General features: G+C 37.0%; 1 protein-coding gene across 1 annotated transcript in view; it reads right to left on the bottom strand.

Annotated features, from left to right (window-relative positions):
- Positions 1 to 26,772, bottom strand: part of FAM117B (family with sequence similarity 117 member B) — an 82,444-nt gene that overhangs the window by 39,579 nt on the left and 16,093 nt on the right. The window lies entirely within an intron of this gene.

Here is a 26,772-nt window from a genome sequence, read left to right as displayed (position 1 = left end):
AAAACAAAACAAAACAAAACAAAAAAAACTAGAGGTAATGGGAAGTTAGAGGTGATGTATAAAAAAACAGTCTCATATCTCCATTATTTCTTTTGGAAGGGAGAAGGCGATAGGCTTAGCTAATTTATGCTTTAAAAATTAAAAAATTAAGGGACTTCCCTGGCGGTCCAGTGGTTAAGACTCCGTGCTTCCACTGCAGGGGGCATGGGTTCAATCCCTGGTTGGGGAACTAAGATCCCACATGCCGTGTGGCACAGCCAAAATAATAATAATAATAATAAAATAATAATAAATTAAAAATTAAGGGGTTTAAAAATATCAAACAAATATATGCGTGAGTAGGATTATATTATAATATTATCACTCTAGCTCTATATGATAACAAACACCTTGTTCTTCTTAAGGTGTGAAAACATATGTGAAAACACTTTAAGACACCTCTCTTCTACTTATATTATTTCTTAATAAGGGTCTTATATAGTTACAAGTATAAAAGTTCAGTTGCTGGTTATGTGACCCAAATAACAAAAGATTCAATTCCACCAAGATAATACTTTTAGCAGCTGTGTTGCTAATAATCATAGAAGTTGTTTCACAAGATGTGCCTCAGATACATAATTTGTTTTCAAAATGGCACAACTATCTCATTACAACAATGCCTAATTGCTTGAAATGCTAATCATCTCTGCATACAGTCTTCCTCTTATAGTTAAACACAAAATAAATACAATACATACCCATAAGTTCAAGGAAGCATGTACCCACATTATTAACTGTGACAAGTGAAAAGCAATAAATATACATGTTCACGATTTTTCCTCTAACTAAAAAATTAATCTCTACTGGGATAGTCACAAGAAGATTGTTCTTGGCCACAAAAAAAAAAAAAAAGGCACACACACTATGTAAACTGGTGTATATTCATTAAAATCAAATTGTTAAAAGCTGTCTGACACTTTTCTTCCCTGACTATAACATTGCTTCAGTCACCCACCAGTGCACTGATCAAATAGATCTTACTAACAGGTCTGATTCCATTGTCAAGATTTTAAATTAACCAAGTGCTGACTTTTCAACCAGGCCTCCTAAGACCATTAGATTTTCTATAACAAAATGGAGAACAGAAAAGTTATACATGGTCACATGTAAAAATACTAAACATTTTCTCTTTTGAACTCCCTTCATTTAGACATTTTTAAGGGTCTGTGAGCCAGCGCTAAGCCCTAGAAATTAAAAAGATTAAGTTACAGCCTGCCATAAAGAACACAGAGTCTACATCTAGCTTGTCATCATTCCATTTCAATCCAAGTTCCCAAAATTGACAAGATTTGGTGCCTAATTATGAGGGAGTTTAAGGGAAGGGAGGGAGCCTCAAAGAGTCAAAGATGACTCAAAGAATCCCAACCTACATGAACAAAGGCTGTATTTACAAGGAAGTCCAGAGGAAGAAACTCTTTGACAGCTAACAAGATCCTTCATGATCTGGCTTCTCCAGCCTTCCTTTCTTGCCTGCACCGCCTCAAATCCCGATCACGCTGAACGGACTTGCAGTTCCCAACATGTGCCAGACCCTGCATGCCTACAGGCTTTTGCCTCTGCCTACATAATCCTCATATCCCTTTCCTGGGTTTGGCTAATTCATGTTTAATCTTTCAAACTTCAGTCTGGATGTCTGAACTGAAATTGAAAATTCAGTTCAAATGTTTCCTCTGGAAAATCTTCCTTGAACAGCCACTCAAACCCAAGAAACACATCAACATCTAGGTCAAAAGCCCTCCTGTGTGCTGCCATAGCACGGTTCACTGAAATGGTCTCTTGACTGTCCCAGTGCTCTAGGAGAGAGTGAGATTTTGAAGGGCAGGAATTTTACTTCCCCCCGCAATCGAGTGATTAAAATAATACCTGACATATATGAAGAGAAGAGAATGACTTCTGATGTTTCTATCAGCAACGGCAGGTGCATGCAATAAATTCAGATACTCTTTTGTTAACCCAAAGTAAATCAACAAAAACTAATACTGCATGGTATCACTTATATGTATAATCTTTTTTCAAAAATCAAACTCATAGGGCTTCCCTGGTGGTGCAGTGGTTGAGAATCTGCCTGCCAATGCAGGGGACACGGGTTCAAGCCCTGGTCTGGGAGGATCCCACATGCCGCGGAGCAGCTAGGCCCGTGAGCCACAATTACTGAGCCTGCGCGTCTGGAGCCTGTGCTCCGCAACAAGAGAGGCCACGATAGTGAGAGGCCTGCGCACCGCGATGAAGAGTGGCCCCCACTTGCCGCAACTAGAGAAAGCCCTCGCACAGAAACGAAGACCCAACACAAGCCATAAATAAATAAAAACAAATAAATAAAAATTTTAATTAAAAAAAAAAAATCAAACTCATAGAAACAGAGAGTAGGAAAAATGATTGCCAGGGGTATGGGGAAAACAGGGAAAGGCTGATGAAAGGGTATAAAGTTTCAGCTATAAGATGAATAAATAAGGTCTGAGGTGTAAATGTATAACATGGTGACTACAGTTGGTAACACTATATTATATAAGTGAAATCTGCTAAGAGAGTAGAACTTAAATGTTCTCTCACACAAACAAAAAAAGATAGATATGTGCGGTGATGGATGTGTTAATGAACTAGATGGGAGAAATCTTTTCACAGTGCTTACATATATTAAATCCTTATGAGGTATGCTTTATATATCTTACAATTTTATTTATCAATTATACCTAAACAAAGCTGAGAAAAAGTAAATCAAAACAAAAGAAGTTCAAACTTGACTTTGTTCTTTAAAACTCAAGTCTTAAAAGAAGTTAGCTACAGCCGGGTGTGGCATTAAAAATTTCAGTCAATGCCCTGGGCTCTGGAGTTCAGAACTCCCCAACTATCTGCACCAGTTCAGCTAGTTCCTGGGTAACTTCAATGGCAGTAGTAGAGCATCTCAAACCATGGCCCTTAGGTATTACATTACAAAGGTTCTACAGACGTTGTTAGATTTAGGTATTTGCAGAACTTGATCAGGTACTGGCTTAAAAGCTATATTTCTTGCTATCCACAAAGTCATTTAACAAGCAGAAGGGATAAACTAGACATATGCATTTGTTCGGAAAGGGGAAAAAAATCTTTCCTTCTTCATGTATAAAAAATGATAAATACTTAGCATAAAGAAAACTAACAGTATTTAAAAAAACACACACACACACAAAATCCCAATAGGCCACCACTCAAGAGATAACCATTTTAGTGAGTATTTATTTTCCAGAAATCTGTCTACATTTACACAGACGTACAATTTTATATAAATGAGGTCCCATTAGGCATGCTATTACTTATTGTTGAGAAAGAAAAAGGGCATGTCGAGGACCTATTGCCATTGTAATAAATATGAATCTACAATACATCACCATTTTAAAATATTTATTTATTTATTTTGGCTGCGTTGGGTCTTCGTTGCTGCGCGCCAGCTTTCTCTAGTTGCGGCGAGCGGGGTCTACTCTTTGTTGCGGTGCGCGGGCTTTTCATTGGCGGTGGCTTCTCTTGTTGCAGAGCACGGGCTCCAGGCGCGCGGGCTTCAGTAGCTGCGGCACGTGGGCTCAGTAGTTGTAGCTCGCGGGCTCTAGAGCGCAGGCTCAGTAGCTGTGCCTCATGGGCTTAGTTGCTCCGTGGCATGTGGGATCTTCCCGGACCAGGGCTCGAACCCGTGTCCCCTGCACTGGAAGGCGGATTCCTAACCACTGCACCACGAGGGAAGTCCCCACATCACCATTTTTAATAGCTGAATAGTATCCTATTGAATGGATACATCATAACTTAATCCCATATTGATGGACATTTCCAGTGGCAGATATATATCCTTTTATGTTTACTTAATTATCTCAATTTTTTTTTCCAAAAGGATGTAGTTTATTCACATTCTGGCAAAAACATTTCAGGAATAAAATAAGTGGGTAAAAAGAAGAGCCAACTGGCAGACCACACACCCCCGCAGCCTGCCAGCTTCCTGTCATTTCCACATCAAATCTCTCTGAGGCATGTGAATCAGAACTTCTGGGGTCTTAGCTCTTCACAGGACACTTTTTGGATTTTTTTTTAAGCCTAAAAGACAGTAGTCTGTCTCCATTCTTGTTCTTTGGAATTTTTCAGTCTTAAAGGAAACTCAAATTGGGGCACCCTTCTCTCATGTTAAAATATTCCAATCACACAAATATTACGAAGATAGCACCTCTTCGAACTGAGGGAGGGGGCTGCTGACAAATGGGGGTAGCAGAGAATTCTGAAAAACCGCAGTAGTAAGAGAAAAGCTGAGCTGTTTTCTTCCAGTGTCTCTGATACCCACACGTGGTAGCTCCTCCATCCTCGGCAGCTGACAGGCCTGCCTCCCAGCCTCCTCAACCTTCACCACTTGATGTCTCGGCTGTTAGCAGGATGCCCTGGGCCCTGGTATGCGGTATGCAGGGCTTCCTGGACTCGGGGGGCAGTGAGTACCATCCAGCCACTCCTGGTACAGCTCCTGCACGTGGGCACTGGTCTCCGGGAGCCACACGGGGATGTCAGTGTGGATGCCTTTCATCTTCTGCAGCAGGGCCTTGTCTGTTCGCCCACCCTCAGTCTGGGCTTGACCTCTGTCGTTAAGGCATCCCCCGGCACAGGCGAGGACCTCCACAAAGTGGAATGGGAACTTGCCCTTCTTAATTATCTCTTTATGAAAAAATTTCTAGACATCAAATTTTATATCCAAGGATATATACACATTAAAATTTTAAGTACTGCCAAATTGCTTTCCACCAGAAAGGATTTTGCCGTCACAAGAATACTCATTTGCCCGCATTCTGAAGTATTTTTTTAATATATATATGTGTGTGTATATATATATATATATATATTTTTGGCTGTGTTGGGTCTGTTGCTGTGCGTGGGGCTTTCTCTAGTTGCAGCAAGCGGGGACTACTCTTCATTGCAGTGTGCAGGCTTCTCACTGCGGTGTCTTCTCTTGTTGTGGAGCACGGGCTCTAGGCACGTGGGCTTCAGTAGTTATGGCACGCAGGCTCAGTAGTTGTGGCTCACGGGCCCTAGAGCGCAGGCTCAGTAGTTGTGGCACACAGGCTTAGTTGCTCCGCGGCATGTGAGAGCTTCCCAGACCAGGGCTCGAACCCGTGTCCCCTGCATCGTAACCACTGCGCCATCAGGGAAGCCCCCTCTGAAGTATATTTTGTCAATTTTTTCCAATCTTCCCAAAGATTAAAAATATCATTTTATTTGCATTTCAATTATTGACTTCTATAATATTAACTTTACTGGCAATTTATATTTCTTTTATACGTTACTAGTATTTTTTAAATATTAATCATAATCTTTTTTCCTAATCTTAAAGAGATCTTTCCTTCCGATGAAGAAAATTTTTTTGGCTGTGCTGTGTGGCTTGCAGGAGGGATCTTAGTTCCCCGACCAGGGATTGAACTCAGGCCCTCCGCAGTGAAAGCAGCAGTGAAAGCACAGAGTCCCAGCCACTGGACCACCAGGGAATTCCCAAGAAACATTTAAATTGAGGGAGATTCCTTTGATTTCATTTTAGCTTCCTTTTCTTTTATTAAATTCTAGTAAAATTCAACGTAGCTGATTTTTATCTTAATTAGCACACACAGTATGATTAAATTCTTATAAAAGTATATGCCTATTCATCCACTGTCTAAACTCCCTCCTCCTACACACACACTTAAAATGTCTCTGCAAAGAAATATAAAAAACTGATGACAACGGCTACCTCCAGAAAGGGGAAGATGGCTGGCAGACAAAGAGGTACAAGGGAGATATTTCACTGTCTTTCTAATTATACCTTTTAAATTTTACATGTGAACTTATTACCTATATTTTAAAAACTCATATTCTTTGATTCAACAACTCTCTATCTAGGCATGTAAATAGAATAATTAAATGTGGAAAAGGGCTTTAAATTCAAAGACATTCATAACATTTGCAATAGTAAATACCATAAATAATATGTCCAAAATTGGAGGTTAAGGAAACGCATGGAAAATATATAATGGAATATTAAAGATATTAAAAACTATGTTTTGAAATGATAAACTTACATGACAACTTATTTATAATCTATTAAGGGAAATGTAGGAAAAAAGTATGTGTTTCCATAATTTATTTCTAACTTCGTATCTTCTTCGGTTATTTCCATGTTTCTTCTTCAGTTAACTTTCCAATTAAGTTTTCAATGAAACATTAACAGGTAACATAATGAATAACTGTTGCACGCACAGTAGTACCAAATTAATAAATTAACCCTAATAAGAACTAAATGATTAATTTAATCAAACTGATTTCCTATAGACATGGTAACAAAAAAAGGTCTAGGCATTTAAAAATCTAATTAAATTTAAAAATCTAATTTACAATAGCCAGGACATGGAAGCAACCTACATGTCCATCGACAGAGGAATGGATAAAGAAGATGTGGCACATATATACAATGGAATACTACTCAGCCATAAAAAAAGAATGAAATAATGCCATTTTTAGCAACATGGATGGATCTAGAGATTGTCATACTGAGTGAAGTAAGGCAGACACAGAAAAGACAAATACCATATGATATTGCTTGTATGTGGAATCTTAAAAAAGGGTACAAATGAACTTATCTACAAAACAGAAATAGAGTTACAGATGTAGAAAACAAACTTATGGTTACTGGGGGTAAGGGGGGGAGAGGGATAAATTGGAAGATTGGGATTGACATATACACACTACTATATATAAAATAGATAACTAATAAGGACCTACTGTATAACACAGGGAACTCTACTCAATACTCTGTAATGGCCTATATGGGAAAAAGAATCTAAAAAAGAGTGGATATATGTATACGTATAACTGAGTCACTTTGCTGTACAGCAGAAACTAACACAACATTAAAAATCAACTACATGCCAACAAAATTTTTTTTAAAAATCTATTTAGCAATTATTCTTTTGTTAAACATGAGGTTTAATTTACATAAAATGAAATTAACCCTTTTTTAGTGTACAATTTTGAAGAGTTTTGAAAAATAAATATACCCATTTAATCACCATCACAATCAAGATCTAGAATATTGCCATTACCCTAAAATGATTCCTCATGCCCCTTTGATGTCAACCTCTCCACCCTTGGGCCAAGGTAAACTCTGACCTGCTCTCTTGTCAGAGGTAAGTTTTGCCTTTTTAAAAATGTCATATAAATGTAATCATATAGTATATACTCTTTTGTGTCTGACTTCTTTCACTCAGTACAATGCCTGTGAGATTCATCTTTTTGTGTATTAGCAGTTCATTCCTTTCTACTATTGCTGAAGAGTACTTCATTGAATGGAAATACATGATGGTTACTTTTATGTCAACTTGACCGGGCCATGGGGTGCCCAGATAGGTGGTTAAACATTATTCTGGGTGTGTCTGGGAGGGTGTTTCTGGATGAGACTAATATTTGAATTGCTGGACTAAGTAAAGCAGATTGCCCTCCCCAACATGTATAAGCCTCATCCAATCCACAGGAGACCTGAATAGAAAAAGGTTGGGTAAGGGAAAATCTGCTCTCTCCCTGCATGACTGCCTTCAAGCCAGGACACTGGTCTTCTGCCTTCAGACTCGGACTCAGACTCAGACTCAGCATCAGTTCTCCTGGTTCTCAGGCCTTTGGACTCAGACTGGAACTATACCACTGACATTTCTGGGTTTCCAGCTTGCAGACTGCGGATGGTGGTACTTCTCAACCTCCATAACCATGTGAGCCAATTCCTTATAATAAATTCCTATCTATCTATCTATCTGTCTACCTACGTATCTAATGTGTCAGTAGGATGTAAATACATATTGATATATATATGATATATACAATATATACTGTATATCCTATCAGTTATGTTTCTCTGGAGAACCCAGACAAATGCAATATACTACAATAGCCTGTTGATGGACATTTTTCCTGTGTTTCACTATTAAAAATAAAGCATTCCTGGACAAGTCTTTTTGTTGATATATGTTTCCATTTCTCTTGGAGAAATAGTGGAAATGCTGGGTCAAAGGATAGTAGGGTCTCACTTTTTATTTCACTGCCAAAATGTTTTCCAAACTGGTTGTACCATTTTACATTCCAACCAAGAGTACATAAGAGTTGCAGTTACTCACACCCTCATCAACATTTAGTATTGTGAGGTTTTTTCCATTTTAGTTATTCTAGTAAATGTGTAAAGGTATCTCACGGTGGCTTTAATTTACATTTCTCCAATGACTAATGAGATTGAGCACTTTTAAGTGCTTTTTGGCCGTTCATATGTCTTCTTTGGTGAGGTGTCTGATCAAATCCATTGTCCCTTTTTAAATTTGCTGATTTGTCTCAAACTGGACTCATGTATTCTGGATGCAAGTCCTTTGTCAAATATATGTATGTGAGCATTTGTGCCTAGTCTGAGGTGTGTTTTAATTTTAATAATGTTTTCTGAAAAGCAATTTTTAATTTCAATATTATACAATTTATCAACTACTTCTGTTAATAGTTTGTGTGTTAATAGTTCTTTGTGACTTAAGAAATCTTTGCCTACCCCAAGATCAAGAAGATTTGCTCCTATGTTTTCTTCTAGACATTTACCAATTTTAGCTTTCAAATTTAGATCTTTGATCCATTTAGATTTCATTTTTGTGTATAGTTTGAGGAAAGGGCCAATGATTATACCCTCTACCATCTGTTTCAGAACCATCTGTTGAACCTTTACTGAAATGTGTGGGCTATTTCTAGATGTTCTGTTCTACTGATCTCTCTGTTCACAGGCAGTATAGTATAAGCTTGCCAACTGTAATTATTATTTTTCACTATTGTTTTGACTATTTGCGTTTCATCATAAATTTTAGGTCTTTGCATTTTCATGTAAATTTTAGGTTTAATAGTAAAAAATATATTTATACATATTTTTTCGTATAAATTTTAGGACCAGAATGGCAGTTATGAGAGCTGAATCCTTGGTTTGTTCTGATCTTATGAGTGTAAGATGTTAGCTGTAGGCTTACATTACATTATACATTTATATATAATATAATAAAGTTGTCTTTTGTTCCAAAGTTCTCTTCTAGTCCTAGTCTCCTGAGAGTTTTTAACAGGAAAAGATGATGAATTTTGTCAAATACATGTTCTGCATAAACTGAGATAATCATGGTTTTCCTTCTTTGCTCTTAGATAACAGGCTGAAATACAGTTGATTCTCATTCCTCATGGTAGTCATGTTCTATAAGTTGTCAAGAACTCTGAAACAACTGCTCCTAGGAGAAATACAGGGTTAGACCCCTGCAAGCCTCTGATCACATTTTCATCAACCAATCAATACATAAACTTGTTTTATGTGTGTTTCTGTTTAAAGACACCTTATTTAATATATATGACTGATTCATTAACATTGAAATCATGGCCAACAGCACTATAATTCAGGCCTGAACAAAATTTATCTAATGTATATTTTCTCCGTAAGACACATAATCATCTTCTTGTGTTTAGGAACACTAGACAGCACTTCAGCACTACAGTTGGAAGCCATTTTAAAGAAAAAAATCAACAAAAGGAAAAAATGAGAAAAATATGGCACTAAATAGACTGTGAAAAGGGTACTTGTTTACAGTATGAGAGCTGAAAGAAGGCAGAGTGCTTTGTTCGACTCCACTTGAGAATGTAAACTTTGGGCCACTCAAACTTCTCATGAATGTCTGTGAATGATTGCACAAATATCGTGAGTTTTGATTTTGGAATTACAAATAAATTTTCACTAGTGGGAAAATTTTCAAATATGGATTTGCAAATAATAAGGATTGACTGTATATTGCTAGGTTTGGGGGTTTTTTTTTTACTGCTAAACCAAACTTGTACATTTGGCAGAAATTCCACTTAGTCGTGTTCAGTCGTCGTCATATTTACATTTATACTGCTGGATTCAACTTGCTGTATTTTGTTAAAGAGTTTTGTATTTGTATTCATGAAGGATATTGTCATGTACTTTTCTTACAATGTCTTTGTATGGCTTTGGCATTGGGGTAATAATACCTCATGAAATGAGTTGGGAAATGTTATCTTCTATTTTCTGGAAATGTTTAAGGGCAGTTAGTATTATTTATTTCTTAAAAGTTTGATAGAATTCACCGTTGAAGCCACCTGGACTAGAATTTTCTTTATGAAAAGGTTTTAAATTATGAATTCAAATTCTTTAATAAATATAGGGATAAAGGGACATTCAGATTTTCTATTTTATCTTGTGTCAGCTTTGGTGGTCTCTTTTGAGGAATTTGTCTACTTCCTCTAAGTTGTTGAATTTACTGGCATAAAGTCCACAATGATCCTTTACTATGCTTTTAATTTATATAGTATCTGTAGTAATATCCCCTCTTTCATTCCTGGCATTGGTAATTTGTATCTTTTTTTCCCTTAATCAATTTAACTAAAGGCTTATCATTTTTATTTATCTTTTCAAAGAACCAGATTTTGATTTCACTGATTTCCTCTATTTAGCAGTTTTCTAAATTCACTGATTTCTGCTCTTATCTTTATTTCCTTCCTTCTACTTACCTTGGGTTTAATTTGCTCATCTTATTCTATCTTTTTAAGGGAGAAGCTTAGAAAATTATTGACTTTGGACTTTTCTTCCTTTCTAATATAAAGCATCTTTCAAAGCTATACATTTCCCTTAGCTATATCCCCCAAAATTTATGGTGTGTTTTCATTACCACTCAGTTCAAAATATTTTTGAATTTCTCTTGTGATTCTTTGCCCCTTGGATTATTTAGAAATGTTTTTTCAATTTCCAAATGTTTTGGAGAGTTTCCACATATCTTTCTGTTATTGATTTCTAATTTCACTCTCTTTTGATAAGAGAACATATTCTATATGATTTCATTCCTATTAAAGTTAATAAGACTTATTTTATGTCTCAGCATATGGTTTATCTTAGTGAATGTTCCATGTGCAGTGGAAAAGAATGTGTACTATGCTGTTGCTGAGTGCTCTAAAAATGCAAATTAGGTTATATTTGTTGATAATGTTGCTTAAGTCTTCTAAATGCTTACTAATTTTCTGTCTACCTGTGCTATTAGTTCTGGGAAAGGAATGTTGACCTCCATTTCATGAATTTTGAAGCTTACTAATGAAAGCATACTCTTAGAATAGACCTTCTTGATGAATTGACCCCCTTGTCATTATGAAATGTCCCTTTTTCCCTTATTTTTAAGTCTACTTTAAATAGTAATCAGTACTGCAGCTTTCTTATGTTCAGTTTTGTACAGTGCATGTTTTTCCATCATTTTACTTTTAACCTACCTGTTTCTTTATAAAGTCTTTAGCCCACATATTTGGATCTTGCTCTTTGCTAAATCCAGTCTGACAATCTGCATTTTAATTAAAGTGCTTAGACCACTTAATATTGATATAGTCATACCAATCTACCATCCTGCTATTTTCTATTTGTCCCACCTGTTTTATGTTCTTTTTCCCTCTTTTCCTAAGTAATTTTGGCTTGAGTATTTTTAGTGACTCACATACTCTATTGATACATTAGCTATACTTCTTTTACTTTTTGCTTGGTTGCTCTAGGGTTTCACAAAGTGCATCTTATCACAGTCTACCTTCAAATAAAATTATATCACTTTACATATAACATAAGACCCTTAGGACTGCGATGTTTTCATTGCTGCTGCCTGTCCTTTGAGCTACTGCTGTCATATATTTTATGTATACATTTAATATTAATATATGTTGTTACTATTTAGCTTTAAGCAATTATCTTCTAAATAAATCAAATGATGACAAAAAAGTCTTTTATTTACTCATTTACTATTTCTGGTGTTCTTTATTCCCTTGTGTAAATCCAGGTTTTGATCTGTTATCATCTTCCTTCCACATGAAGAACTGCCTTTAATATTTCTTGTAGTTCAAATTTGTTGGCAAAGAATTCTCTCAGATTTTGATGTGTGAAAAAGTATTTGGCCTTCATTTTGAGGGATATTTTTGCTGGGTATAAAATTCTATCTGGGTTTACAGTTTTATCTTTTAGTACTTTAATGATGTCATTCCATTATGTTCTGTAATATATTATTGATATTTCAAGCAAGAAATCTGCTATCATTTTTTGTTCATCTGTAATAAAATACTTTTTTCTAGCTGCTTTAAAATTTTTTTTTCTCTAACACTGGTTTTCAGCCATTTAACTATGATGTGCCTTAGTATGGTCGTCTTTGTGTTTATTCTGCTTGAAATTATTGAACCTCTTGGATCGGTAGGTTTACAGTATTTATAAAGTTAGGAAATTTTTCAGTCACTATCACTTAAAGCTTTTTTTTTTTTTTGGCCCTCCCCCTTCTTCTGGGAGTGGAATTACACCCACACTGTCTCCTAGATCACAAAAGTTCTGTACAGTTTTTTTTTTTTTAGTTGTTCTTTTCTCTGTGTTTAATTTTTGGGTAGTTTCTTGCTATATCTTCAAGTTCATTGATCTTTTCTTCATCAGATAAGAAACTGCTGTTATCTCCTGTTAATCACAACCAGTGAATTTTTCATTTATTGTGTTTCTCATCTCTGCAAATTCCATTCAGTTTTTAATATTTTCATTTTCTTCTCATTACATTCATATTTTCTTTTAAATCTCTGAGCATTCTGAGCATATTTATAATGCTCATTTAAAAGTTTTTGTCTGCTAAGTCTATCATCTTTGTTATTCTTAGCCTGTTTTCGCTGCCTTAAGTTCTCCTGGTGTTCACATTTTCCTGATTCTAGTAATTTTTTATTGCATGCTGTACACAGTGTTATACATTTAAGTGTCTGGATTTTGTTATTTTCTTTTAAAGATTGTTGAGCTTTGTTTTGAAAGTCAAGTAATTTGTGGATCAGCTTGATCTTTGAAGTTTGCTATAAGTTTTAGGACAGATTGGGGGTAGACATTACTTCAGGCTAGTTTAGTCCTACTACTAAAGCATGGACATTTGGGGGTCTCTACTGAACATACTGGATGGTCAAAAAAGGTCTCACCACTCTGGTCAGTGCTTGAGCAACTCCCCACCTCTAGAAATTTCTCAACTTGTGGCTCCTCAGGCAATCCCTGCCCAGCTTCAGAGAGTTCCATTCTATATACACACATTCTACACACTTTTTTAGCAAAGGCTAAAGGAAACCCCTATGCAGATTTCTAGCTTTTTTCTACTGAGCTTCCTCTTCTCTGCAACTCTGTGCAGCAATTTTCAGCCACTTCAACTTCTCTGAACTACAGTCTCTATCTCCCCAATTAAACAAGACACCATGCCCTGAGATACCCCCTGCCTGCACCATGATCTGAAATGTGTCTTTTAGCAGAAATCCAGGGCAGTTATAGCACTCACCTTACCAGTTTCCTTTTTCTTAGGAATCACATTCCCACATTGCCTATTGTCCAATATCTAAAAATAGCTATTTGATATCCTGTGTCCAATTTTCTAATTGTTTACCATAAGAGGTTAAGTTCAGAAACTGTTTCTCCTCATGGCAAGAAGTAGAAGTCATTTCATGTCCAAGTAATCAAACTTTAAACTCAAGTGATTCCTGATGTATCATCCAGGACTATAAACAAATCTTTTGCTTAGCGAGTTGTTTTATGCATGGAACAGTTTTTGATGCATATAGAATTACATAAATAATGAGGAAAATATGAAAATGAAAAATAATAAAGAAAAAATGAAAAACCTAAATAAAACTAGCATTTGTTGAGCAATTAATATATATCAGGCATTGTGCTAATTGCTACCATGTATTACCTCATTTAAACTATACAATAACGCTCTGAGATAGAGATACTCAATTCACTGATTCAATAAATCTTTATTAAGCACCCGTTATGAGCCCAGACTCTTCTAGGTACTGGTGATACAGTAGTGAACACAAAAGTCAAAATGCACAATCTTTAGGATTTTATTATTAATCCCATCCTCTAGATGAGGAAACTGAGGTTTAGAAAAGTTAAGTAACTTACTACCATTACACAATAAGAGCCAGAGCCAAGACGTGAGTGTAGATCTCTTTAAAACTAGACTGGCAGTCCCTCCAGTCAGGAAACTTGCACAACCCTCTTAGATAGCTTCATCCACCAGAAGGTAGACAGCAGAAGCAAGAAGAACTACAATCCTACAGCCTGTGGAACAGAAACCACATTCACAGAAAGACAGACAAGATGAAAAGGCGGAGGGCTATGTACCAGATGAAGGAACAACATAAAACCCCAGATAAACAACTAAATGAAGGGGAGACAGGCAACCTTCCAGAAAAAGAATTCAGAATAATGATAGTGAAAATGATCCAGGACCTCGGAAAAAGAATGGAGGATAAGGTCGAGAAAATGCAAGAAATGTTTAACAAAGACCTAGAAGAATTCAAGAACAAACAAACAGAGATGAACAACACAATAACTGAAATGAAAACTACACTAGAAGGAATCAATAGCAGAATAACTGAGGCAGAAGAACGGATAAGTGACCTGGAAGACAGAATGGTGGAATTCACTGCTGCGGAACAGAATAAAGAGAAAAGAATGAAAAGAAATGAAGACAGCCTAAGAGACTTCTGGCACAACATTAAACGCAACAACATTCATATTATAGGGGTCCCAGAAGGAGAAGAGAGAGAGAAAGCACCCAAGAAAATATTTGAAGAGATTATAGTCGAAAACTTCCCTAACATGGGAAAGGAAATAGCCACCCAAGTCCAGGAAGCGCAGAGAGTCCCATACAGGATAAACCCAAGGAGAAACACGCCAAGACATATAGTAATCAAACTGGCAAAAATTAAAGACAAAGAAAAATTATTGAAAGCAGCAAGGGAAAAAGGACAAATAACATACAAGGGAACTCCCATAAGGTTAACAGCTGATTTCTCAGCAGAAACTCTACAAGCCAGAAGGGAGTGGCATGACATACTTAAAAGTGATGAAAGGGAAGACCCTACAACCAAGATTACTCTACCTGGCAAGGATCTCATTCAGATTCGATGGAGAAATCAAAAGCTTTACAGACAAGCAAAAGCTAAGAGAATTCAGCACCACCAAACCAGCTCTACAACAAATGCTAAAGGAACTTCTCTAAGTGGGAAACACAAGAGAAGAAAAGGACCTACAAAAACAAACCCAGAACAATTAAGAAAATGGTCATAGGGAACATACATATCGATAATTACCTTAAACGCAAATGGATTAAATGCTCCAACCAAAAGACACAGGCTTGCTGTATGGATACAAAAACAAGACCCATCTATATGCTGTCTCCAAGAGACCCACTTCAGACCTAGGGACACATACAGACTGAAAGTGAGGGGATGGAAAAAGATATTACACGCAAATGGAAATCAAAAGAAAGCTGGAATAGCAATACTCATATCAGATAAAATACTTTAAAATAAAGAATATTATAAGAGACACGAAAGGACACTACATAATGATGAAGGGATCAACCCAAGAAGAAGATATAACAATTATAAATATATATGCACCCAACATAGGAGCACCTAATACATAAGACAACTGCTAACAGCTATAAAAGAGGAAATCCACAGTAACACAATAATAGTGGGGGACTTTAACACCTCACTTACACCAATGGACAGATCATCCAAAATGAAAATAAATAAGGAAACAGAAGCTTTAAATGACACAATAGACCAGATAGATTTAACTGATATTTATAGGACATTCCATCCAAAAACAGCAGATTACACTTTCTTCTCAAGTGCGCACGGAACATTCTCCAGGATAGATCACATCTTGGGTCACAAATCAAGCCTCAGTAAATTTAAGAAAATTGAATTCATATCAAGCATCTTTTCTGACCACAACGCTATGAGATTAGAAATAAATTACAGGGAAAAAAACATAAAAAACACAAACACATGGAGGCTAAACAATATGTTACTAAATAACCAAGAGATCACTGAAGAAATCAAAGAGGAAATCAAAAAATACCTAGAGACAAATGACAATGAAAACACGACGATCCAAAACCTATGGGATGCAGCAAAAGCAGTTCTAAGAGGGAAGTTTATAGCTATACAAGCCTACCTCAAGAAACAAGAAAAATCTCAAATAAACAATCTAACCTTACACCTGAAGGAACTAGAGAAAGAAGAACAAACAAGACCTAAAGTTAGCAGAAGGAAAGAAATCGTAAAGATCAGAGCAGAAATAAATGAAATAGAAAGAAAACAATAGCAAAGATCAATAAAACTAAAAGCTGGTTCTTTGAGAAGATAAACAAAATTGATAAACCATTAGCCAGACTCATCAAGAAAAAGAGGGAGAGGACTCAAATCAATAAAATTAGAAATGAAAAAGGAGAAGTTACAACAGACACCGCAGAAATACAAAGCATCCTAAGAGACTACTACAAGCTACTCTATGCCAATAAAATGGACAACCTGGAAGAAATGGACAAATTCTTAGAAAGGTATAACCTTCCAACACTGAACCAGGAAGAAACAGAAAATATGAACAGACCAATCACAAGTAATGAAATTGAAACTGTGACTAAAAAGCTTCCAACAAACAAAAGTCCAGGACCAGATGGCTTCACAGGTGAATTCTATCAAACATTTAGAGCAGAGCTAATACCCATCCTTCTCAAACTCTTCCAAGAAACTGCAGAGGAAGGAACACTCCCAAACTCATTCTATGAGGCCACCATCACCCTGATACCAAAACCAGACAAAGATACCACATAAAAAGAAAATTACAGACCAATATCACTGATGAATATAGATGCAAAAATCCTCAACAAAATACTAGCAAACAGAATCCAACAACACATTAAAAGGATCATACACCATGATCAAGAGGGATTTATCCCAGGGATGCAAGGATTCTTCAATATATGCAAATCAATCAATGTGATACACCATATTAACAAATTGAAGAATAAAAACCATATGATCATCTCAATTGATGCAGAAAAAGCTTTTGACAAAATTCAACACCCATTTATGATAAAAACTCTCTAGAAAGTGGGCATAGAGGGAACCTACCTCAACATAATAAAGCTCATATACGAAAAAATAAAAAAAACTAGACTGTGAGCAAGAGCTAAACTATCACACTGAAAGGTATCTCACAGAACTCACAGCCTAGTGAGAAATAAAGATAAGTACATACAACATAGTAGATAAATACTAGAAGATAGGACCTAATCAAACGTATAAGCTTTTGCACAGCAAAGGAAACCATAAGCAAAACAAAAAGATAACCTATGGACTGGGAGAAAATATTTGCAAACAATGTGACTGACAAGGGCTTAATTTCCAAAATATACAAACAGCTCATACAAACTCAACAACCAAAATAAAAAAAAAAAAACCTTAATCACAAAATGGGCAGAAGACCTAAATAGATATTTCTTCAAAGAAGACATACAGATGGCCAAAAGGTACATGAAAAGATGCTCAAGAACACTAATTATTAGAGAAATGCAAATCAAAGTACAATGAGGTATCACCTCACACCAGTCAGAATGACCATCATTAAAAAGTCTACAAATAACAAACACTGGAGAGGGTGTGGAGAAAAGGGAACGCTCCTACACTGTTGGTGAGAATGAAAATTGGTGCCGTCACTATGGAAAACAGTATGGAGATTCATTAAAAAGCTAAAATAGTTACTATATGATCCAGCAATCCCACTCCCGAGCACATATCCAGAGAAAACTATGATTTGAAAGATACATGCACCCCAATGTTCATAGCAGCACTACTTACAATAGCTAAGACATGGAAGCAACCTAAATATCCATCGAAAGATGAATGGGTAAAGAAGATGTGGTATATATACACAATACTACTACTACTCAGCCATAAAAAAGAATGAAATAATGTCATTTGCAGCAACAGGGATGGACCTAGAGATTATCATACTAAGTGAAGTCAGAAAGAGAAAGACAAATACCACATGGTATCACTTATATGTGAAATCTAAAATATCACACAAATGAACTTATTCACAAAACAGAAACAGACCCATAGACACAGAAAACAAACTTACAGTTACCAAAGGGGAGAGGAGGTGGGGGAGGGATAAATTAGGAGTTTGGGATTAGTAGATACAAACTACTATATATAAAATAGATAAGCAACAAAGTCCTACTGTACAGCACAGGAAACTATATTCAATATCCTGTAATAAACCATAATGGAAAAGAATATGAAAATATATATACACATATAGATATATGTGTAACTGAATCACTTTGCTGTACACCAGAAACTAACACATTGTAAATCAAATATTACTTCAATTAAAAAAAAAAAATACGAGAAGAGTGGTAGGTCCACAGTGTTAAGAGGTCACAGGGCACCTCACACATTTTGCTGTAAGCAGCACAAAGAAACCTGTTGGCACCTTCAACACTTTGCTTAGAAATCTCCTTAGCGAGATCACCCAGTTCATTAGGCACAGTTCCTACTTTCCACACTACTAATGTCAAGAGTGTTGCTAAGTTTCTGTCTCAACATAACAAGGATCCGCCTTCCTCCAGTTTCAACAATACCTTTCTCATTTCCTTTTGAGCCCTCACCTACAGCTTCCTCAAAGTCCAAATTTATAGTCTTTTCAAGGCAATTTCTCCATCATCATCGACAAAATTTTCCAACCTCCACCCACTGCCTGGTTCCAAAGTCACTCCCACATTTTTACATATTTGTTATGGCAGCACCCACTTGGAGGTACCAAAATCTGCCAGATAACAAATTACTTTAAAACTTAATGGCTTAACACAACAAACATTATCTCACAGGTTCTGTGGGTCAGAAATCCAGCTGTGATTTTAACTGGGTGTCTCTGACTCAGGGTCTCTCACAAGGATGCAATCAAGGCATCAGCTGGGGCTGCAGTTACCAAGGCTCAAGTAGAGGAGGATCTGCTTCCAAGCTCATTCATACAGCTAAGAGCAGAGCTCAGGTCCTTGCTGGATACTGTTAGCAAGAGACATCAAGTTTCTTGCCACTTGAGCCTCCTTATAGGACTACTAAAATATAGCAAGTTGCTACCCCAACAAACAGAGCACGTGAGTGAGGAAGAGCAAGGTGCAAATGAAAATCTTTTGGTAACCTAATCTCAGAAGTGACATCCCATCACTTTAGCTGTATTCTTTTGTTAGAATTGAGTTACCAGGTCCAGCTCACACTCAAGGTGAGGATATTATACAAGGGCAGGAAAAAGAAGAAGTAGGACCAACTGGGAGCCACCTCAGAGGCTGCCTACCTACAAGAGGTCTTACCTATAAGAGATCTGACCATGGTACTAGTGATCACAAATTAGGATACCCAAGGGGAGAGGAAACATCTAGAAGAGCAGAGGTTTTGTGAAAAAGGTGGCATTTGATCCAACTCTTAAAAATGGGAATTTGATAGTAATGGAACAAGGAAATGACATGCCAAAAGAACAAAAAAGAATGGTGAAATACAGCTCTAGGACCTAAATGTACATTATAATGGCTGAAACAAAAGGACCAAGCAACATGACCATGAATTGACCAGAGAAGGTCTTGAATGCTCTGCCAAGTATTTTATCCTGAAGGCAATAAGTGAAATGACATAATCAGATTTGCATTTTAGAAGAAATTTTTTGACAGCAGTATGGATGTAAAAGAAGCTGAGTCAGGAAGACCTATCAGGTGACTATTGCAATAATCCAAGTAAGCAAGGCAACCAGAATCAACAAACATGAAATATTTCAGAGCTACTCAAGAGGTCAGCAGTACTGGGTCCTCTTAGGGGTGTCTATGTGTGTGTGTGTGTTCATGTTGAAGGGAGGGGGACCAAAAGTGCAGCAGAATGGATAGAGTTCGGAGTTTGCAACTATACATATTCTGTTCAAATCCAACTCCATCCGTTGTACTGCCAACTGGTTAAGTTCCTTAACTGTTCTAAACCTCTCTTAGTGCACCTGTAAAATAAATAGGGTTGTTATGAGGACTAAGTGAGAATGTTTATGTACAGAGCCCAGACACAGTAAATATCATCTAGCATTATGATGACTTCCCCAAGTTTCAGGCTTAGGCAACCAGGATATAATCCAGTTTCGAACTCACTGAGTTTGATACAGCTGTAGGATATTAAATTGAGACTTAATAGACAGTTTTACACTCTAGTGTGTGCATAAGAATGTATCTAGAGTTCTGTGCCAGAAGCAGAAATTTAGAAGTGATCTGTGTATAAACAGGTTAAAGCCATTGATGCATAAACAATTGATGAAGCATAAGAGAAGTGGGTACTGAATGGAATCTTAGGAAACAAGAACATTTCAGGGTCTTGCAAAGAGAAATTTGGGGAAAAGGCTGCCTCTGGACTGCTATGAGGATCAAATAGAAAAAAAATACATAAAACACCTAGCATGTAGAGGACACTGTACTCCCTTTCAAGAGCCACGTCAGTAAAGTCAACAGGCAGAAGTCACACCGTATAGTCTGAAGCATGAATAGGAAGTGAGAAGTTGGACATGACTCTTTAAAGAAGGTTCCTCATGAAGGAATAGAAAGTAAAAGCTTTAAGAAATGGAGTAGAAAGTATAATTGGTCTTTAATTCATCACCTTAAAGCAGGCACTAGCAACTTTTTTACACTAAATTCAAGTCCAAACCAAACAGTAAGAGGAAATGCTTTGTACTGAAGCAAGGACTTAGCCCTCTAGCATTCACAACATCAGCCAGCTGTAACCAAAGTTCATGCTACCTTAGTTCATAAGCATGCCAAGGCTCCTTTCTGGGCTTCCATTGCAGTCTTATACTTTTCTTGCAAACAATTTTTTTAAAAAACTAAAATAAACAGATCCTTTTGTAACCAATAAACACTTGTTAATATCAGTCTTCAAAGAGCGACAATAAAGGACTAAAATACAAAAAGCAAACAGAACTTAAGTTTTACTCAGCCATAAAAAAGAACAAAATAATGCCATTTGCAGCAACATGGATGGACCTAGAGACTGTCATACTGAATGAAGTCAGTCAGACACAGGAAGACAAATATCATATGATATCACTTATATGTGGAATCTAAAAAAAAAAGGGTACAAATGAACTTATTTACAAAACAGAAGTAGAGTCACGGATGTAGGAAATAAACTTATGGTTACCAGGGGATAAGGGCGGGGGGTAGGGATTAATTGGGAGATTGGGATTGACATATACACACTACTATATATAAAATAGATAACTGGGCTTCCTGGTGGTGCAGTGGTTAAGAATCCGCCTGCCAATGCAGGGAACACGGGTTCGAGCCCTGGTCCTGGAAGATTCCACATGCCGCAGAGCAACTAAGCCTGTGCGCCACAACTACTGAGCCTGCGCTCTAGAGCCCTTGAGCCACAACTACTGAGCCCGTGTGCTGCAACTACTGAAGCCCGCGTGCCTAGAGCCCGTGTTCCACAACAAGAGAAGCCACCGCAATGAGAAGCCCGTGCACTGCAACGAAGAGTAGACCCCGCTCACCACAACTAGAGAAAGCTCGCAAGCAGCAGCGAAGACCCAACGCACCCAAAAATAAATAAATAAATAAATAAATAATTTTAAAAAATAAAAATAAAAATAAATAAAACAGATAACTAATGAGAACCTGCTGTATAGCACAGGAAACTCTACTCAATACTCTGTGATGGCCTATATGGGAACAGAATCCAAACAAAAAAAAAGTGCATATATGTATGTGTATAACTGACTCACTTTGCTGTACACCTGAAACTAACACAACACTGTAAATCAACTATACTCCAATAAAAACTTTTTTTAAAAAAGAATTTAAGTTTCATATTTCAAAAGGTACTTGGAATTTTAATACCAATCAGTATATACATGTTTTATTTGTTAACATCCACACCATTAGCTTCAATTCTCTATCCCTTGCTTAAGACATAACTTTAGAACTGCCTGCCATATATGTCTAAAGAGGTGAGCTACAAAGCAATTCTAAACCTATCATTTCTATTACCTTCTCTATTCATCCTCTTGTGTTTTGCCTACCTTCTATGGCATTCACTCAATAAACATTTATTGAATATCTATTACAGAGAAAGGTCCCTGCTATTGGAAAACTTATATTCTATTAGGGAAAGTGAGACCATAAAACCAACATATGTTAGGTGCTAATAATAGGGAAAAAGTAGGGCAAAGGAGGCGGGGAGCGAGCTGTATGAGGTTGCCACTTTATACAGAAGTTAGGGAAGGCCTTTCTGGCCGGGTGACATTTGGCTAGGGACCTTGAACAGACACCGGAGACAGGAAAGAGTATCTGTGGAGTGACCCAGCTGGAGAAAAGAGCAACTTCTGAAAAAAGCCCTGAGGTAGAAGCCCTATTGGCCTCCCAAAATCACTTAACCTTTTCCTCTCCTGTAAACTCTCTCAAACAAAAACTGTAAGATTCACCAAGACAATACCTTTCTCATCACTCCTTCCTTTCCATACCCTTACTACTGTTCTAATTTCAGGTTTCATCACTTCTTGCTTTGACAACTGCATCAATCTAGTCTGCCTTCAGCTTCTCCCTCCCACTATCCCATCCTACACTCTGCTACCATTTGTTCATGTAGAATAAATTAGCCACTGGAACAACCCTTTTGAAAACTTATATACCAAGTGGTGCCAAAACTTTAGTTAAAGAGGAAATTAAGAAATTCTGCTGCAATTCTTTGCTGGATACCAAATTAATGTTAAGGTAAGAATCTTCAATTTTGTGAATAACTAAATAACTGCTCTTTATTTTTACTGTTTGTGATGTATCCATCAATAAAGGAAACAGTAGTTAATTGCATATGCTCAATATACAATTAAGGAAGAAGAAATGTGATTTATGGGTCTCAGAGACCACCATTAAAATAAATGAAATCTTGACAGCTGAGTGAAAATTCTTCATTGTCAAATGGGTCAGAGACAGTGCCTCCCTTCTAGTTAAGCTGCAGCCATGTAACTGGTTCTGGCCATGCACTATGATTGAAGTGACATGTTCAAAGCTGACAATAAGAAGCTTTCTCCTATCCACATAGTGGACAGAAAGTACTCTGGGACAGTGGAATTTCAGCTTGGGTCTCTGAGTCATTGTTTGGAGGAAAGCTCTGCCAGAAAGCCACCAAAGCTACACTGGCCATGATAAACCTTTGTTAAGTCACTAAAATTTCTGGGCTGTATTTCAGCAGACACTGTTAACTATCATAATGTAGAGCAAATGAACTGAACTGGGGTGGGAGGTAAGTGTAGGTACTTATGTTGTTCTAGCCCTACATGGGAATTTTGGTGAAAAATCAAAGGAAAAACTCACCTATTTTGAAGATATACAATATCTCTCACCATTTATAACTGAATCTATCAATGCACTACCTATATCCATTCACGGCCACTGTGGAGAGCACTTGCAGTTTCTATGGACAGCTCTCTGGACAGTTCTCAAGCATCTGTTCCTCTCTGCCTAAGAGCTTTCTCTAACTGAAGGAGCACACTCAACTAGGCAGCAGGCCAAGCAGGAAGTGGCTAGAAGTTAACATCCCTAAAACCTTCAACCACTGAGGGACAAGAGATGGTGGATAAATACCCCAGCTTCCTTATCCCCTCAATGAGACAATCCTGAGGTGTGTTCTACATGATCTATCAGAAGTGCTTAGCAGGATTGAGTTCCAGTTGCCCGTTGTGGTATTCTCCTTATTAATGCATTCTTATTGGCTCTTGTCCCTTCCCTGTCTCTTCACTACTTCCTCAACATCCCTTCCTAGAATCAACCAAACAAGTCCTTGTTGCTGGATCTTCTTATGGAGAAACCCAAACTAAAACACCATGCAACATTAACTTTCAAAACTATGTCTTTATAATCTAGAAGACTACAACTTTCCTATCAATATGGCAAATTATGTGGGAAGCAATACATTAAATTATTAAATTATTTGTCTGGCTCTTCACATATCAAACTGAAGATCACAATTACCTTAGATTTAGAAACGAGGAGAAAGACCAACATTTTTAAGTTTTCAAAATTAGTAAAGCTTTGGCATATGTGGTAAGTTTACCTGAAGCATTGAATACAAGAAATCAAACTTCAAAATGCAAACACCAAGGAAGAGCTACTATCTTTGCCTGTCTTTATACATCCCTTCCCTTCTTTTGGTAACAGACTGGTTCCTGAATACTGTGTGTAAATGACCCAGGCTTAGTTAATAACAATATCTCATCCTTCTGGGTGCAGTAACTGATTCTAGAATGGGCACACAACCTAACACAGTCCTTCCCTGGAATTTTTCTAGCCGGAGTTGGTGGGGGAAAAGCCCTCTTGCCTCATGGATCTTGCAGATGAAAATAAAGTCTGTAATGGTCTCCGGCCTTGTTACCTGCTATGTAGAACAAGTCCCTGACTAGAAAGAATGCTCCTTGAGGACACAGACTTAAGTTTGTCTTATTTCATCACTTGTTTCTCCAGCAACTAAAATCATGTCTAGCACGTAATAGGTATTCAATAAAGGCCTACTGATTTGAGACAGAAGGACAGAATGAAGCTAACAGATAGACACAAATGAAAAATTAAAGGATTTTGAGAATCTATCCTGAAAGCATTTCATCCTTGGACAGACCTATCCAAGCTCTTGGTTATTCAGAATTTCACCAATTCAAATGTCATTCTACTTAGTTTAAGCTGGGTTGTCATTTACAACCCAAGAGTCTAGAAAAACCCTACCTCAAGCAAACAAAGGAAAACTCCAAAAACCAGATAATTCTAATTGGTGCTTTAATAATTCTTCATTTTTGACCCAATAAAACACTCAAAAATAAGGATTTCCAGGAAAAAAAGCAATACTCAACTGGTATTTTTTCTGAAGGACGATTTAAGGAAATACTTTCACAATGACATGTCTGAAAATTCCATTTCAAACAATGTGAGGAACATTTCTTTAGTTATGTTCCCTCTTGGCCAAAATATCTCCGAGGATAGTTTTTATAATTTAAGCTCGACTCAGTTAACAATATAATTTTGAAAAAACAATCTGGAGGGGCCTTCCCTGGTGGCGCAGTGGTTAAGAATCCACCTGCCAATGCAGGGGACACGGGTTCGAGCCCTGGTCCGGGAAGATCCCACATGCTGTGGAGCAACTAAGCCTATGCGCCACAACTACTGAGCCTGAGCTCTAGAGCCTGCGAGCCACAACTATCGAGTCCACGTGCCCTAGAGCCCGTGCGCTGCAACTACTGAGCCCACACACCACAAGTACTGAAGCCTGCACACCTAGAGCCTGTGCTCTGCAACAAGAGAAGCCACTGCAATGAGAAGCCCACACTCAGCAACAAAGATTAGCAACAAGAGAAGGCACTTCATCGAAGAGTAGCCCCTGCTCACCACAACTAGAGAAAGCCTGTGTGCAGCAATGAAGACCCAACGCAGCCAAAATTAAATAAAAAAAAAAAAGATGTTCCTTTTGGGGTGATGAAAATGTCCTGCAATTATATAATGGTTATGGCTGCATAACTTTCTATATGCTAAAAACAAAAACAAAAACAAAAACAACAGTCTGGAGAATTTCCGGGGGAAATGTCTTCTAGTTTACTGCCCGTAAAAAATAAGCAAACTTTATCCTCTCTTGATAGGTTATTTTACAAAGCTCATATTTTTTATTGTACTTCTGGCAATAAAATCAGGTTTCCATAAATAAAAAAAACTCAGATTCCATACTATGTGGGATTGGCAAGCCTACTGGCAAGTAAGGAGACCCATGTACACTGATATTACATGACTGATACAGAAAACTATGTGTTTTTTAGGAATTAAAATTTTTTTCTCCTAGAATCACCACTGCTCTATTTTTTAAACTATGTTTGCTTTGAAATTTCTAACAACATCACAGCATAATATTTGTGTTTACCAAATCAAGATGTGAGTTTAAAAGGCTGAAAAATATTTCTACTTAAAACGCCCTTTTTTCCAACCTGTTCTAACCAATTTTCCCAGATCACTCCATCCACTGATTTATCAGTGCATTTATTCTCTATCCTTCCCTTAAGACTAAAGGCAATCCTATACTAGGCAGTCTTAAAGGCTTTACTAGATACTCCTCCAACTAGAAGCAAGAAGGGAGGAACATCTAGTATATATTGTGCTTTATTTTTGTGTTCTTTCAAACCATCCAGCTTTGTATGATACCTATTCATAATAGGTACTCAGTGTTGGCCAAATATGTAAGTAATATTACATAATACTGTGACAAGATTTAAAAAACAGGCCTCAAAACTAAATATCCATTAGTTGAAATCCCACGCTTAGTAACTCTTTAAAACACTACATTACGTAACTTCCTGGGCCTGAGTATCCTCATTTATGAAATGGGAACAAATACAGCCTAATTTTGAGATATGCATCCAATGCATGGTGCATGAATTCAAGTATTACTTCCTTTCCTTTCTCTTTGCTGATACAGAAAAATAATGAAAATCAGATCCAAAATTCACTGCTCTATACTACACATTATAACATTCTTTGAAATAAATCCTTATGTCAGAAGAGAATTACTATTACTAATCTCTCTTTAGAAAGATAAAACAGAATTTTTTTAAAAATTGTGCTTCCTAAATGTTTACATTCTAGATAAACCAAAGTTTATGCATGTAGGGTAGTTCTGCCCACTGATGTGACAGGTGCTTCTCAAGAAAAGTTTTAGAACCTAGTTGTTTTGACCAGGCATATGTATGCTGCTTTGATAGTGATTTTACTTCTAACATTACCACTATCCTCCTTACTATTATTC

This window comes from Eubalaena glacialis, chromosome 1 (genome assembly GCF_028564815.1).
Source record: "Eubalaena glacialis isolate mEubGla1 chromosome 1, mEubGla1.1.hap2.+ XY, whole genome shotgun sequence".
NCBI classification, from domain to species: Eukaryota; Metazoa; Chordata; class Mammalia; order Artiodactyla; family Balaenidae; genus Eubalaena; species Eubalaena glacialis.
This window is presented reverse-complemented; position numbering and strand designations above follow the sequence as displayed.